Source organism: Clinocottus analis, unplaced genomic scaffold (genome assembly GCF_023055335.1).
Source record: "Clinocottus analis isolate CAN_PGR_092001 unplaced genomic scaffold, fCliAna1.0.p SCAF_16, whole genome shotgun sequence".
Taxonomy (NCBI): Eukaryota; Metazoa; Chordata; class Actinopteri; order Perciformes; family Cottidae; genus Clinocottus; species Clinocottus analis.
The window spans coordinates 10,728,056-10,745,767 of NW_027175887.1; the positions used below are offsets into that span (position 1 = coordinate 10,728,056).

Consider the following 17,712-nt stretch of genomic DNA (forward strand, 5'->3'; position numbering starts at 1 on the left):
TGCCTTTTTTTACCGAGCATATGTGACGACAGAAGAAGACGGAGAAAGAGACCTCGAGGGGAAGTCTGTATGAGAGGAGGGGGTTGTTGGGTTACGGTGTGTCAGTGGTGAGAGGACCCCTGAAAGTCTAATTAACATGTACTTAGCTCGCCTAGTTCTGCTCCTTTTACAACCCTTCCTGGAGGACAGTCGTCTCTCTCCTCTGTTTCCCTCCCGAACCATTTTCACCTCCTGACTGTATTCCTTTCAACGTTTCCATTGTGGGGAAGTGTGAATTCCTCTTAAAAGAGACCAGGGACTCGGAGAATCTCCCTGATCTATATTTCTTTCTCTGTCAGCCCTCTTCTTTACTCCCTTCCCCTCCAAGTCTCTGGAGTCTGGACAGTGAACTCTGGATATTTCTCGCTTTCATGCCAAACCTCTCTCTGTCTCTCTCTCTCTCTCTCTCTCTCTCTCTCTCTCTCTCTCTCTCTCTCTCTCTCTCTCTCTCTCTCTCTCTCTCTCTCTTGCTCTCTGTGGAGAGAAGCATCCTCAGAGGTCTCCCTCTATCTGTTTTCTTTCTTTTAATGTGTGTCATTGTGTCTCTGGCAGTGCTCTCCTCCCCGTGGGATCCATGGGTGAAATTGAAATAACAGCGTTTCCACTCAGAGTCATCATGAGACTTTGACTCAGTGCAGCCAACCGCAGGAAGGGGACGGGTGTGAAGACATAATTTGCTCAGCACCTTGGGCTCCTGTATGTGTGTGTGTGTGTGTGTGTGTGTGTGTGTTTGCATGCATGCATGCATTAATTTATTCCACCCATCAGGACATCTCAGCGCCTTGTGTTGGTACAAAACCCCAGAAAAGAGTGCATGCACAGTGCAACCCAAACTGAACACTTGCTTAAACACACACAACAAACTGTCCAAAAATGATCTCTCTCTTTGCCCTTAAAGCCCAAAGAGGATGATATACTAAGACAACAAAGACGAACCTCCTAATAACAGTACAGTTGAATCAAAATATCTCTCTGCATAAGCTTCTCTGTCCTGCAGCATTATCTACAATTAAAAAGCCTCTTTATTTTTACAGGCCCAACATGTTTCAGACTCTGCCTAAAGAAGAAAAAAGAGCATGTATGAGTGCTCCTCTTTAGTTCTCCTGTGTTTAAATTCAATGCACTTTTGTCCACAAGTCCTTTCTTTGTTTTGATTGTGTATCAACCAGAAAAAGAATATGCATAATATTTAAATGCACAAACACTTGAAGAGGCAGCACTCTTGGCAGCTTTCATCGAGGCCCACGCTGCAACAATAAAGTGAATACACAGTTCGAGACACTTTTGATTTCTTGCAGCAGGGAAGAAATCTGATAATTTCTTTGACACCCTGAAAATCAGGTTGCATGGACTCATTATGTACAGTGGCCCTTTTCACACTTCAACAAATACATGTTCATCACAGTTTCTTCACACAGAGGTTGTGGCTTCGGGGTCCTTTGGACCCCTAACATCGTTCAGTAATCCCTTCATGGGTAAAATGTCCGTGAGCTGTCGTCTCTGCCAGCTCACTTGCAAACATGCGCGCTCACACGAACACCACAGAGCTTCCCCTCCAGGTTTGTTTATCCAATGGAGTCTTTACTGTTGTTGAGGCTACGCCTGTTTTGAGAAGAATGAACACATGACTCACCAATCTCCAACAGACAGTGAATCGTGTAGGATCCAAAACCGGTTAGTCATGGAGCTGAACTCTGGCGAGCAGATGCAACACACATCAAATATCTACAAGTGCAGTGCGACGCATTTAAAAAACGGACTTGCTCGGTCATCGTTTCAGCCTGTGTCTATCAAATATCCTCTCAGCCATTTAAATGCTGGACGCCATGCTGTGCTGGGGAAAGATGCTGGCGGACCAACCGCCGCCACTAACAGACAGAGCAGCTGAGGCGAAACCAGGAGGGAAGTCGGTTCCAGTGAGGCGAGATGATGCCGATGCCGAATTCCTCGGAGCGTGACGACGGCCACTTCAAGCAGACGTAGAGGAAGAGGTCGATGATGACAGTGATAATGAGTCAAACGGAGGTCTTACTAATTGTAGTCAGGCGTTGACAGGTGCATTGCCATTAGAGGTAACATTACCTCATTACTATTTGGACATAATAAGTGACGGCGGGAGCAAAGAGGCTGATTCATTTGTTAATAGGCTCCGGATCTGCCTTCACGTCTGCTTGATTTGATAAGGTTGAGGGACCTTGTTGTCAAGCATCCTGCCAACTGAAGTGTCCTGAAGCAGTACGCAGCATTTCTCTAGCGGGGGGGTGCTAGAAAATAAAGTGAAAGAGGACTTTGCTGACAGTAAAATGTGTGTTTACCATAAGCATGGAAGGTGCCCTGTTGAGATGTCTGGTAAACAAAGAAAAGTTACGTTTATGCTCCGCACTTCTCACCAAAGTGCATTCTGTATTCTGGAGAATAAACTGAATGTGTTTCCGTCCTCAAAACCTTTGCTGCACAAGCCTCTTACTGTATTTCCGCCTTCAGCTGCCAATTGATCGATATACCAGCTTGAAACCAGCGGCAAGAAGGTGTATAACGTCACTCTGGAGCATAATATGAATTTAAAAATACTATTTACACTGGATGAAAGTAAATGGTCTCCAGACATCGCTGTGAGGGATTAAACCTTTTCATAAAACATCAACAAACAGAAAAAAAACCCTAAAACTACAATTAGATTAAAAGACTGTCTCATACTGTGTGTGTGTGAGATTATTTGTGCATATAAGTGTGTTTGTGTGCGTAATGAGGTGCTAGGGGGAAACTAAGTGAACAACTACTGTTGCTATGGCGATAATGGGTTTGAGAAAATTACGTGATAGATTGAAAGTCAGCGGAGAGAAAACAATCAATGGAGAGAAGGAGGAGGAACACCAGTAGAGAGTACATCACTCTGTGGCTTAATGCAATTAAGTGTGTGTGTGTGTGTGTGTGTGTGTGTGTGTGTGTGTGTGTGTGTGTGTGTGTGTGTGTGTGCACGCTCTTCACAAAAGGCAAACAAACTGCAACTACCATGGAGAAGAGAACTAATGGAGGGATGAACACTGTGGGGCAATCTGAGAATGATGGGACGATGCCTTTCCTTCGGGCTGAAGCTCAGCTGCCCGGCTGAAAGAAAAGAACATGCAGGGATGTTTCTAGCCGAGAGGACCCCCAGTTATTCTCTCCGACTGTAGCGGCGTCACCCCACAACAACTTGTGTTGTTGTCAGGCTCGTCCAAACACATGTTGCCTGCAGCCGCGCCCGCTCAGGCAACATGTGCGCTGCCGTGGTGAAGGGCAAACACTGCCCTCAGTGGATGCTTTAAAAAGAGTGTGCCCGCATCAGTGTGTGTGTGTGTGTGTGTGTGTGTGTTTTTTAGCCTCCAGGTTTCTTCCACGTCGTGCAGCCCACGGGGCATTAGCAGTATAATATCTGACAGGTTTCACAAATGTATAATCTTTATGGATTCAAGATTAAGAATGCAAAGATATTTCCACTCGATGTCACAGTTTGTTTTTTTGCTCTGAGTTCACCTCTGAAACTTTGAGCCGCATGCCGTTACAAACATGTGCTGCGGTTAGCGCAACAAGTTGACTGGTGTGCGAGTCAGTCACACTGAACCCAAATGAAACATTGGAGCGAGAAGACGCCTGTGGCTTCAACAGAAAGCGAGAGAGATGACTTTTGCTGAATATTCACCGTGCCGGTCACTGGGCCAAGGAAAAAAACATCCTTATCCCCGGCCCCGCTGCTTCCAGGCCACACCATAACCCGTCAACAATCTCTTTCTCACACAATCACAAACACGCACGCAAATACACTCAAAAACAGAAACTGACAGCCATCTTAGTCCCCGGGTAGGGAAGATTGGCTTTACAAGATCAATCTTATCACTTGTTGGGACTAATCTGTCTTCTGACGCTGATAAAAACACTAATGAAGCGTTGCCTCAGAGGAAAAGAAGAGAAGACAGAGGGCAGATGAACCGACATGAGATTCATCAACAGCAGAAAACAGACACATACACAATGAACGTGAGGGCAAGACGAACAGAAAAAAGCTTGTCAAGGGACAAAGAAAGAATGAAAAACAGCACATTGACCTGCTGATACTCATCTCCTCTCGTCCACACCAGAGGAGATTTAAAATGACAACTAACTGGGAGTGTTGCCTTTAGCTTCGTCTCTGTCTTCACAACACTGGCTGTAAAGGGAGAAACTGGCACCTGTATTGACTATCCATCACTGATTTAATTAGTGGAACGACATCTCTCTCTAGCCACCTGCTGTGTGTTCAGACTTCCTCACTGCGGCCTCATTATGTACTCGGCCGATTTATAGCCAGTAAATCAGGTTGCAATCACAAACGGAAACTGATGTTGTGTTTAAGTTCACAGATGTTACATAGTGTGTGTGTGCGTGTGTGTGTGTGTGTGTGTGTGTGTGTGTGTGTGTGTGTGCGCGCGCACGCATGTGTGTGCCTGTTCTCTTGGCAGTAAATGCATCGAGCTCGTGTATCTGCCATTTGTTGTGTGCCTCCTCTAGTTGTACGCCTTTCTAGTCTTGTTAGAGAATGAAACATCAAAAGGCTTTAGGATATCAAATACGGCACTCGCATACATGCATAAATGCGCGCACACACACACACACACGCACGCACACACACACGCACAAGCAGAAACACATGCAGACACACAGGATGTGTATGAGCTCATTAGTGAGAAATGGTACAGAGAGCAATGTCAGCAATCTCCAAGTGATCCCGCTGGATTAAGGGATACTGTGATATTTGATGATGAGATGTGGAGTTGATTATGGAGATGATGTCGTGTGTACCAGTTTGCTGAGTTATGGCTGCATTAGACAGCATTATCTAACAGTTACAATCAGGATTTAACATTATAGAGAAACCCGCCTGTGGTGGAGGAAGTACTCAGATGTTTTACTTTATAAAAACACACCGATTAGTAAAGTAAAAGTCATGCATTTAAAATCCTACTTCACAAGTACGACTGATTGGCATTTTTCGGGCCGATTCAGATTTCCAAACCATTGGTTACTAATACTGAATCATGCAGAGTGGTATATGTTCTCTTCATATCCGACTGAAATGGAATCCATGTCGGTCCTTCGATCCGATTGACTTATATTGTTATGTTGTTGAGCAAAAGAAGTGTAGTGTTGAGTGCGACCTCTCGAGCGTGAGACCTACAGGACATATTTGTTAACAGTGCGATATGTAACATTCAGACACTGTGTGTTAAGAGGGGGCCCCTTTTAACCGTTACATGCTGCTCACAGCTCAATACAGAATTTAGTTCAACCTTTATTTTAACTTTAATAATGCACAGGAGAGACTTCGTTGACAGTATAGCAGAGTAAAAAACAATATCAACCAGAAAAACCAGAAGCACCAAGAAACACAAATAAGAAACTGAATAGGATGACATTTTGATTGTGTTGTTACGTTTTTCACCTCACATGACTTGTATACTCGCATTACTCTCAAGCTCCGCCATGGCGGGTGCATCGCTCAGGAAGCGAAGGGCCGCAGTGTGGAGTTGTTTGGTTGAGCGTGTCTCGAGACAGCTGCAAGCAGCAGCGCAGGAGGCCAAACAGCCATGTTGTCAGCGGTCACTGCACGAGGGCTTTTTGGGATAAATGTAGCTACTTTCCACCTCTGACACACACACACACACATAGCAGACACAGGTGTCGGTCCGCTCATCCATCCCTGTCGCGCTCCGATTACTAGCAGAGGAGAGATCTTGTCTTCAGATGCATTCACACAGAACACCACACACCCTTTCATCGCGACCCAACTTTCATCATCAAACACAGCATTTAATTAGACTGCCTCGGATATGAGGCCCGCTTTTATACGCACGTTGTGTGTGAATGTGTGTGTGGGCCTGCTCGCCCTCTGACATGTGCGGCGGCGAAGCCTTTGTTGCTGTATTCACGCGGAGGGCGAGCAGGGCTTTCAACCTGTTAAAGTGGCATCTCTTCCTGGGTGCCCCGCCCTCTGACTGGAGGCCTCTGTGGCTGCAGTTGTCACGCTCCATTAGGAGACGCCAGTGGCAAATAGCTTCATCGCCACTCGGTGATAATTGAGCTGAATGGCTGCGAGAGAAGCTGACCTGTTCATAGGATAGTTGACTTTGTGGAGAGGTAGTGGAGAATCCCACTTAGTGGAGTAGTAATCCAGGCTTGCCACTGTGCTTTTTCCATGAATGTACGGCATGCAGACACATGCAGCTTTTACACCTGCCTGACACATACAGTACATAATATCACATTATTACATTAAGCTTCAGAAAAGCTTAGCAAGTGGCAGTTTGGACACCTATAGTTTTAGATACCATGGTGTTATCCTACTTGTCTGTTAGACAGGCGCGCTGCTCTTTGTGCTTGTTTATCAATGAAAGGTTCAACATTGAGTTCATTGAATCATACTGAGCTGCGACTTTACTTTAGTATATTTGCTGGAGACAGTATTAAATATTGTATATGACTGTGTTCCTGTGAAAGCAATGTATCTCCAACTTTTCAGCTTTGCAGCAATGCATCCTTTTAATGGTTGTTTTTTCTTAATAGGGTAACTTTTCCTACCCATAAAAGAAACACCATGCTTTAGTTTATAAAAAAAAAAATAAAGTGCCAAAAATCTGAGCTATATGGTTTTCATTCAACAAGTCCTCAGAATCAAAGAAAAAAATATATATTTGCTGCATGCTGCATCAGCTCTTTCTGGTCTGATCACATTATAAAGAAGACATGATATTCTATCCTCCTCCAAAACACAAGTGTTGACTTCTGTCTTTAGGTCTGATTAGGTGTAGGAACCAAACCAATTTGGTCAGGATGAGGAAACAATCAGGAGGAGGAAACAATCATGGATCGGGTTCAAATACCCACGTAGTTAAGGTCAGCGAATGTCCACAGGCACGGATAAAGAAACCAACGCTGACCCGAGGAAACAGAAATCCTGTTCAATGTTTTGTTGACCGGTCCATCCAACCCGTCCTCCTCCGTCTGCAGACTTTGTGGCTCCGAAATAACATCAGCAGACAAGAGTCTGAATTCATATAGCCACGAGGACTTTGTCACTTGTAAAAGTAATTTGTGAGCATATGCTGAGATGTCGGATGTTGTTTTTCTGTCCATTTTCATTAGAAAGAGAGGAAATCTAATATATACATTGTACATGGCACAATAACTCATTACAGTAGGCTGCACTGGCCTCACGGCTTGTGACCAGAAGGTTACCAGTTCCAGCTGGACCGGCAGAACGAATCTGGAGGGATGCGGAAAGCTGAAGAGCAGCCTCATATGGTGCATTTGAGCCAGGCCCTTAACCCCTTAACCCTTTAACATCGACCTGCTGGAGCTGCTCAGTGACCATATGAATAGACTAGTCGCACTGGGAAAAAGAGAATATTGCTCTCTATGTATGGAGCAATTTAAAATGCTGAACCAATTACAGAAGAGATAACAAATGTCTGTATGTCTCAGCAAAATTTCTCTCTTATCAGAGCTTAAAAACATGTCCAATTAGAAACCAAATGTTAGAGTTAGTTAACAGAACAAAACACCACGATGTGCAGAAAAATAGACAAAAACAAGACGACCTTTATCAAACAGGTAGAACTTAAAATAAGGAGGAAAGAAGTCGACATGCAGAGACTAATCGCCGGCTAAGAATACCCACAGAGCATCTTCCCGCTGCCGACGCCTCAATTTAATTTCACCAGTGAATAATAACGTGTTGTGTCACTGAACTTACACAATCAGATCTTCACACGGGGCAGTTTTCCAAGGTCGCAAGCCAACTATTACCATACTGTCACAAAACTTTAAGAAATAGGGAAAACAACCAAACTTTCCAGGTCATCTATCACACGGCTGCAGTGCCCACAGCACTTTGCAGCAGTCCCCATTTTATTTTACCTCCAGTTCCCCCGGTGTGTTTACTAAAGCTTTGAAAGAACCGGACTCCTGGCTGTTAACATGTACCTGTGCGTTAATCACTGCCACACCACCACGAAAACCAACGAGGACAGGCCCCAGGTGGCTCTCTCTCTTTCCCTCCCTCTCTCACACAGACACTATATTTAAGCAATGCATGATATAAACACATGTACTTGCAAACAAGAGCCGGAACACAACAAGCCTTACTATTTCCCATAAAGGCAACAGGAAGCTCAAACAATAAGGTCACCATATTATATTTGTCACTTTAAAGTCAGGTGACCTGTTGAACTTTGACCGGGGCTTGGAGCGACATCATTTCACTCTGCTTTGACCAAACTACTGCAGACATACTCTTGAGAAGCATTCAACCCCAATAGCACTGAAAGCTTCGTTAAGCTCCTGTTACTTTACACATTCTTGAAATTACAATCAGTGCCCACAGGATTCGATAATAATCACCTCTTTGATGAGTCCTCCATCTTCTGAGATGATGAGCACAGCTTTACATGAGTGCTTATGGAAAGTGCTCGGAAAGCGTAACGTCGACAAGAAAACAAACCCAGGAATTTGCAGGCTGCACATCCAGCCTATGGAGTACATACAGTCAGAGAGACAGACAAAGCCCATCGCAGGATGGGATGTAATTACACACATGGTAATCCTCAGCAGCCGCCTGTCACAATAATGTGTTGGATGGGCAAACTGTGTGTTGTGTTGTGGGATTCATTACAGTTTGTTGATCATTATCATACAGTATTAAGGATACACTCACTGTATATAAAGTGCCAGTTTACAGTAATTGCAACAATATGTTATTATGATACAATGCCAATGTAATGTGTTTGTACATAGTAGTAGTAGAAACGCTCCTTTTTTATTTTTTATTTCAGACTGACAATGACCGTGCTGTAATTTTGAATAACAAACTACTGTGAAGGCCGATATGTGAAATGGTTCATAATATCTTAAAAGGCAGTTGCTTTTTTAACTCTTAGCACACTATATTAACATATAAAGACTGTTGGGTGCATGGTATTTTATTTAAGGACTTTTTTTTAAATAGAAACAGAAAACAGTGATTTTTAAATATGAATGACAGAATAAAGAGCGAAGAGAAACGGACAAAAAGTAGGACTTGCACATTTGGGATCTGCAGGTGCATAGGAATAACTTTAAAGGACATTTTAAACAATTATTTAGTGAATGAAAAATCACACTAGATCTGTTGTTAAATTACTGTCCTTGTTGAAACATGTTCAGTGAAACATGAGAAGAAAGGGAAGGCTGAATTTATAAGCATTCACATGATTACAAATATCAGTGGGATTTAGTTTTTTTTCTCCTCTTTCTGTTTCACTTTGACTCTCAGTAATGTGGGAAGAGCACAACACGGAGCGAGTGGGAGCAGCCGATTAACTCTGTGGGCTTCGACAGGCCGTGAAGGAAGAGCAACACGTTGTGTTCGTCAGCGCCGAGCCGAACACAAACGCGTCAGTGCAGCGGTTTCTACAGTTTCCCTGCTCTAAATAGACAGACGTCTGAATCGTAAAACAGTTCATAACCGACGCTGGCGGGCCTGATCCGCGTTCGCCGGCCACGCGGCGCCATGATGTGACCCAGCAAGTAGCGCACCCCGTCTCCTAGCAACGCTGGCTCAACTGTTCCCTGCCGCTATGAGAAACCCCAGAGGCTTGAAGTATATTTTAAATATTTTGACACAAAAAGTGAAAAGAACTCAAATTTCAGTATATTGTGTTGTGTGTGTGTGTGCGCGCGGCATCCAAGTATGGAGACAGATGATCTGGTGTCGCTCCGTCCCTCTGCTTCGTGCTTCCGTACGCGTTTGTGTGTGATGTGTCCGAAACTCTCTGACATTTAGGCTGTGCGTTTGTGTCGCTAACGTGAGTGTGAGTGTGTGTGTGTGTGTGTGTGTGTGGATTACGTCAGATTCCCTGTAGCTGGCAGAGACACCGCGTTGGCCCCCGATGCTCCTGTCCAGCGTCCAAGAAGCAGACGATTACTGCTGTGCCACTTAATTGTGTGTGTATGGATGCAAACGTGTGTCCCCACTTTTTACTCCTCTGCAATTACATAAGAACTACAGCTGCTCCCAGTGTCTGTTTCTTTAGTGCGCGTCCTGCGTCTGGCCACCGGCCCAGTTTGCACATTCAACCCCTCCGCCACAGCGAAAGGCCCCTGACAGCTTTCAGATCATCGAAGAGTTATGCGGCATTAGGACGAGGCCAAAAGATCAACAGCTGGCCTGTCAGTGGGCTGCTAATCCACTAGGTGTTAGGGATATGGGAACATCCTCGCGTGGCTTATCCATACTGTACGTACCACACTCTCGTGATTAGACAGAAGGACATATCACTGATGATATGAGATGTGTGGGTTTTAGATAAGATTGACCTCCGAGCCACCGCTGTACAATTCACTAGAGATAAACATATAAGCTTCCACTGCACTTTTAATCCTCCTGCTTCAAGTGCATCTTACGACATGTCACCAGTCATCAGCAGTAATGCACTGAAGGTGAAGGTGGAAGGACAAACGATCGTGAGATAAAAGTAGTAATTAGTGTTGAAGCTCGATGTGAAGACTTTTCTGGCGTGTTTCTTTTTGAAGCACTGAACTTGTTTTTCAACCAGAGGCTGTTAAATGGACACAAATCTATGCTGAGTTTTCCCCAGGGATCAAGCTTTAAACAAACGCCATTATCGTGACGATTATAAAGGTGTCCTTCCGCTTTCCTAAAGACCGCAGAACATTCGTTTTTAATGTGTCACACGTTGTCTTTCACGTCGCAAGTTCACTCCACAAATGATCAGTGTTGGAAGAAGACATACAGACCTTCAGCTTAAGTAAAATACCAGCATATACAATACATTTTGAATTACTTTCTGTTGTTATAAACAAACAACTAAAAGTGAATTGATTAAACAAGAAAATAATCATCAAGTTAATCAATAAATTGGAAATATTTTTTCACAGATATTTTTTAATACTTGCTTTTATTTGAGAATATACAGTGGCACAAATATGTAATATAATATCCTGAAGAGAACACCTGTTTCTGCTCAAAATGACATATATAAGCTGTACTTACATCAACTGAACATCAGTTCTTGCAATGACACTAAAAATCATAATCACAATATAGCGTGCAGCATAACAATATCATTGACTTGCCACCATAATGCAGCCCTGACCTTTATCTCCAATAGCTTAATGTACATTATAATAGACTAAAAAAAATCCAATACTTTTTTTCCAATTACCAATATGGACTCACAATCTCATTTCATTGCACAACCCGTCAATGAGATGCATGAGTTGACAACCTGTGGTGACATTTAGATGATAGAAAATAATGAGGACATAAGAAGGTATTAGAAATATTTATCCAAACAGATGACACATAATTAACCCACTTATGAGACGTCCAATTACACAGCCCCTGTGTCAATGCATGAATATCTCACCCATTTCTAACACACTGCGGCTGAACTGATCGATCATTTGTTAAGGAGCCTGCACTGATTAGATTGCGTTCAAGACATTTAGAGAATATTAGAGGTTTGGGGGTTTTTGGCCTGATCTATTTTTGTCAGACAGGGTGTCTCAGACTAATGATCCGACGGGCTCGGCCACGGCAGGAGGGATCAGTGACAGCTTAATGAGGCCACAGGGCTTCTGTGCTTACAGAGATGGAGGGAGGAAGAGGAGGAGGGCGGTGTGGTGGGAAACACAGAGAGGAAAAAAGAGGGAGCCGAAAAGAGAGGAACCACACGAGAGGAAAGGGTGTAAGAATTGAAAAGAAAAAGAACGGACAAAGCAAAGGACCAAAAAAGGAGATATAGATAAATTAGATAGGAGGGAGCATGCAGTTACAAGGCATGTATGATGTTCCACTGATGTCCTCCCACTCCTGACACGCCTGGGATTCACTGTGTGTGTGTGTCTGTGTGTGTGTGTGTGTGTGTGTGTGTGTGTGTGTGTGTGTGTGTGTGTGTGTCCTCGTGGAGCATAACTGCAGTGCTCGGTGTGTTTAATTATCAAAAGGTGAGTGAAAATGAGGTCCCTTCTGCCATCGTTGCTGAAGATCATTACCATTACCGGGTGTGAGGTGTCGTTAGGCCCATACCAGCACGTTCACACCAAGAGACAGGAGTAGAGTAGTAGTCAGGTGGAAGCTGGGCACCAACAGAACGGAAGGGAATATGGTTGAAAGAAAAGGAGAATTAAACATGAATGGATATTTTTCACGTTTATTTAACTGCTGGCCATCCTCTTCCCAACAAAGGGGGCGTGTGGTGAACATAAAACACATCTGCCAAACATCTGCCAAGCTTCAGCATGATAGCAGTGTCATTTTGAGCATATTAGCATAAGCTGATGGGATTTTAAAATGGCTTCCAGCCGCAATATGGCCATGCTAACAGGCCACAGCCTCACAGAGCTGCTAGCATACCTGCTGTAATCCACTTCATATATAAGTGGATTTGTTTGGTTTGCAAAGCTGTTTCTTATTCTATCGATAATGTGGGATATTAATTTGCGAAAAAGCCTACCTTCATGTGATAAAAGGGACGTTTGTTGCATGTTTCTTTTGATGGATTACCAAACTAAAGCAAATTTCAAATCTCTGCAATCTGATCTTGGAATTCAATGCTAACCAGCGGTCTAAAGTAAGTCTAAGTTGGTATTTCTCTCTGGGAAAGAATCAGATATAAATCAGGAGACAAATAGAGAGGTGTTGCAGGACCTTTTATCTATCTTCTTGTCGTATTTGTTTTCACATTTTTGTTGCAGAGCAGATGCCACAATCCCTCATTTCTGTAATTGAAAAAAAGGAACGCAGTAGAAAGGTTCAGGTCATGTGAATGTGCTTGTCTCAGTTATTTATTTCTCTCAAATGGTGCAAACCATTGATTATGCACATGGCAAACGCGTCACTATGTTCTACCTGAGACCATAAAGTAGGACACACAATGTGTCAGTTCTCAGGGGAGACAGTCTTGAGTCATACAACCCTCCCTAAACCCCGAATTTCCCTTGGCCAAATACTAAAGGTACGCACATACCGGAAACCATTAAGTCTCTCTCTCTATTGCACTCTCTCCTCTCTCTCTCTCCTCTCTCTCTCTCTCTGTCTCTCTAAATACATAAACACAGCCAGAGGACTCAGCCATAGGCCTTGTGACATTTGTTTTTTCAAATAGAGCATTACGTAAGTGCTTGATGAGCCAGGCAGGGAGGCCAGGGGGGAGGAAGGGTGAGGAAGGAAGACAGGAGGGGAGGAAAGAGGTGCCTGGCATCCCCAGTGGAGCAGCACAAACTGGCTTTGTTAGCGAGACAGAGGCAGACAGAGACCTCAGCATGGCTCCTCATCCCTGGCGCCTCATGGAAAAAATTGATTGCCATTTTTCAGCTGTAGATTGATCTGAGAAACTCTGCTTTTCTATTGGTTGGTGATACACTGAGACTGTCCTCACATGAAAAATTGCCGTTGTCAACGCTTAAAAGCGCCAGCGTTTACATTTGCCGGGCAAGGTTAAGATCTTAAGTCTCTCAAGAGCAAAGGCAGTAGTACTGGGAAGTGTTTATAGCATGAATACCTCTGGGGGGGGAGGAGATTAAGATGCATGCAACTTTAACAAGCAGATTGACTTTGCTTTAGTGTTAAAAACGACACGATATCCCTTTGTATTAGTACCGTTATAACTTTACGACTCGTGGAAACAGGTGGTCAAAAAAACTGTGGGTCTTGGGATTTAGCGAGCAGGAACCAGGAGGATGGAGTCAACAAATGAAGTAAAAACAAAGATTAAAGCAGATCATGAACCTGCACATTCCCGCTCTGAGATGCTGTCTGTATGAGCAGAACTTCATTCAACAAAACAAAGAACTGCTGCCTCCAACATCAACAAGTGATGATGAGCATGTGCTATATGGGCAGAAGCTCCTGAACAAGAAAGTCTGTGGACATAGAGGTTCTTCAAACATGTTGGATGCACCTTTCAGCAGTTGTTCACTGGCCAGTGTGTTTAATGTAAAAAAAAAGCACCGGAGAAAGAAGAAGAAACTCATCTGCTGTCTCTTAATATCTTAGCGGTTCTGGTCAAACATCACACATCGCTGCAAGACATTTCAAGACCTCTCATCTGGTTAGTAGTGGAAACAAGTGTGGGCACGTCGGGAAGAGATGTTCAAGGTGAATGATGCATCAATGAGCATAAGCCTGGGCAAACAAGTCAACAGGTTGTGACTCACTTTCACAGGAGCAAAAGCTGCTACATGACACCTCTTAGCCATTTTTATTTTTTGAATATCATGGTTCACAAGGGGAAAGGAGCTTGTGTGTTTTCTAGACTGAAATGGAGCAAAAACCTGCTTCATGCCTCCCTCTCTACCCTCTCTCCCTCCCTTTCTCCCTCGGGTGCCTCCCTGGTGATGACATTAATCACGAGCTACCTTCTCCTTCAGTCTGAGGAATAGGTCAGCTCCCTGGCTGCCGCCTGCCCGCAAACACACACTGTTTACCGGCCTGTCTGCGAACACACTTACTCACAAGTGCAGGGGTCTCATACACACACCTGAGCACACATTTATGCACACACACACACACATCTGGTGTACAGCACTGTAGGCCTATACATTATTCATACAACTCTCAACTGACAATTTCACTTGCATTATTTTATTAGTTTGAAGTGCTAAATAACGCTATTCATGATTTTTCTTCAGTCAAGCATTTCTCCATTCCTTATTTTTGATCTTTTATTTCATATCTCATTTCAAAGTTTGAGTTCACGCAACATCTTGTAGCTGTTTTTCTTCTTCCCTTCCAATTATACACAATTAGATTACTCCTGAGTGTTACAACTTTGAGAAAAAGCATTTTTGTTATTTGCGAGGCGAAATTTCATACATTTTAATCTATAGATAATTGTTTCAATGGATGGGTTAATCCTCTAGTCTGTAATGGGCCACAAGTTTGTAAAAAATGTCACAAATTTCAATACTTTAAGTTTTTAAACGTCTTCTTTTGTCTGACCAACAGTCCAAAACGCAAACATACCCAGTTTACATGATACACGACAAAGGAACAAACCAAATCCTCACATTTAAGAAGCTGGAACCAGTGAATGTGTGACTCTTTTCACATCGCATGCCATCATTTTCTCCGAGTATTAAAAAACAAAATATTGATACAAGACACTTTACATTTCTCTCAAGTTTTCTCTCTTGTGCACAAGTCTCTGACAGTAATGTTCAGCTGTGTGTCGACTGTAAGAGAACGCAAACACCTCTTTTTCACTGCAGCAGCTGCTGACCAAATACTTCACACACACACACACACACACACACACACACACACACACACACACACACACACACACACACACAGCCTGTAAAAGTTGGAGAAAGATTAAGACAGGACACATTTTGTGTGTTTGTTTGTGTGTCATATCAATATATATATATATATATATATATATATATATATATATATATATATATATATATATATATATATATAATATGATGACTGAACAACATATGAAAGCAATCTGCTAAGTTGCAGGAGATACGTATTTAGGATGAGGATAAAGTGAAGGAAAAAGAGGAGAGAGGACAAAACAATGTAAAAATTCAATAATTTCAGATGACCTATTCATACGAGGCTTGATGCAGCCCACAGTTTGTTTTCATTATTAGGTAATCAAACCGAAAAATCCATATTTAATCTTCTCATTAATTAGTGAGTCAGGCAACAGAATGAACCTTGATATCAATTTGGGAATTGTTAACTGACAAAAGACAAGAGACACAGTGACATTTACATTTGAATTGAATACATGATAAATCTGGATCCATCTCTGTTATACATAATCTGCATGCACTCAAAGGCATTGTTATGCACATTAATCATTGAACCCAATTTGATCTTTATGAAATTAAACTCAGCAGTGAGGTGTTCATAAATCAGGTTAGGCTCTGTGGAGCGCTTCCTTACCTCAAACACTTCCCAACACGCCGCTCAAAGTCGTCCCCCTGCTGAGAGTGCAAGTTGTATGACTATTCATCTTCTACACTTCACCTCAGCAGGGAGCAGGATCTCGCACCATCATTAGTCTGTCTGCACCTAATGAGCCTTTATTCATTCAGCAATCACATCAAGCGACAAGTGCTTGTGTGTCTGGAATGATTAAAGACAAAATAAGCGTCTCAGACGACAAACGATTCTGTTGGTCTGAACTGGATCAAGATTGCGCAATTCAACACCTTTCATTGAGGTGAGTGGACTTATTTGTCGGGTGCGAAAGGAGTCAAGATCGGCTCGGTTCCCGGATGTAATCAAAAATGTATGAATAACAATAACGCTTCAATTGGTGACAGACACTTAACAAGTTTCCAAAAGGCTTGATCCAAGGTAATGGGCAGGGCTTCTGGGGTTAAAAGAGGAAGTTCAATGTAAAAGTGGTCAGAGTAGGTTAGTGTGAGGAGTACAGTGGGTCACGAGAAAACAGCGGTGTCGGCCCGGGACACGAGAACATGTCACAGAGGCTGAACTCTTCGACTCAACCTTTCTGAGCAGCTCCTCTGTTCAGTAAAACTGCAGACACAAACACTGGCTCAGACTGACGTTTCTGGGGCAGCTATCTGGTATGGAAGCGAATGCACCTGACTGAGAGATGCACCTGGAAACAAAAACATATCACAAGATTCCGGCTCAACTTGAAAAGGCCCATAATTGTTTTTCAAGTTCATGTCCTTTCATATAGTTGCATCTTACAGTTTGCAAATGTCTAGTTCCAGATCATGGTGGAAGGAGGCAAAGCAAGGTATTAAGACCAGCAGAGAAGGCTTAGCAGGCCCAGACGGCCCGCCACTGACACACACACACACACACACACACATACACACACACACACACACACCATACGGCCAAGCAGGAGGTAAAAACACATGCAGAACTTGTTGAAGAAACCAAAACTATCCAATTCCATTCAATGAAATGGATTTGTTCAGCCCAATACCACAAATCACAAATTTGCCTCAAAAAACTTTCACTGCAGGAAGAAACCACGAGCAACAGCAGTGCAAATCACACAAGGAAACAAGGGTGATGCACTGCCATTATGATATCATGTGTGTATCAGGCGGCAACCTCTGAAGAGTGAAGTGCCTGAAACGTCCATTCTTAGTCAGATTGTATAGAAGTCTATGAGAAAATGATTCTATTTCTCACTTGATTTATTACCTCAGTAAACATTGTGAACATCCATGGTCGCAATCGTGAAGACTTCTTTGGTACAACATTCTGTTCGTCCCGTAAATTATGGTCAAATTGAGAGTAAAATAGAGCATAAACCAAGGAATGCTTGAGGGCGTTTTACCACTTAAAGCCTTTCAAGGTGTGTTTTCAGCTCATAATAGTTCATTGTAACCGCGCTGGTTGCCTAAAGATGTCTTAATAGGCAATCTGTTGTACTTAGCGCCACCCTCTAAAGTCACTTCTGTTCCAAAAAACAAGATGGAGACCACCCGAATGCTAAATCAAGGCTTCAAAATAGCAGCCCACAAACCATTGGGGGTTAATTCCACTTCTTATTTACAGTTTGTGTACATATGAGTGTGTGTGTGTGTGGGTGTGTGCAGACTTTACGGCCACTCACAGGCCAATTGGCGTATTCATAGGGCTCATCT

At 43.2% G+C, this 17,712-nt stretch overlaps 1 protein-coding gene across 2 annotated transcripts in view; it reads right to left on the minus strand.

The window, feature by feature from the left end:
• Nucleotides 1-17,712, minus strand: part of prkcab (protein kinase C, alpha, b) — an 83,670-nt gene that overhangs the window by 27,308 nt on the left and 38,650 nt on the right. The window lies entirely within an intron of this gene.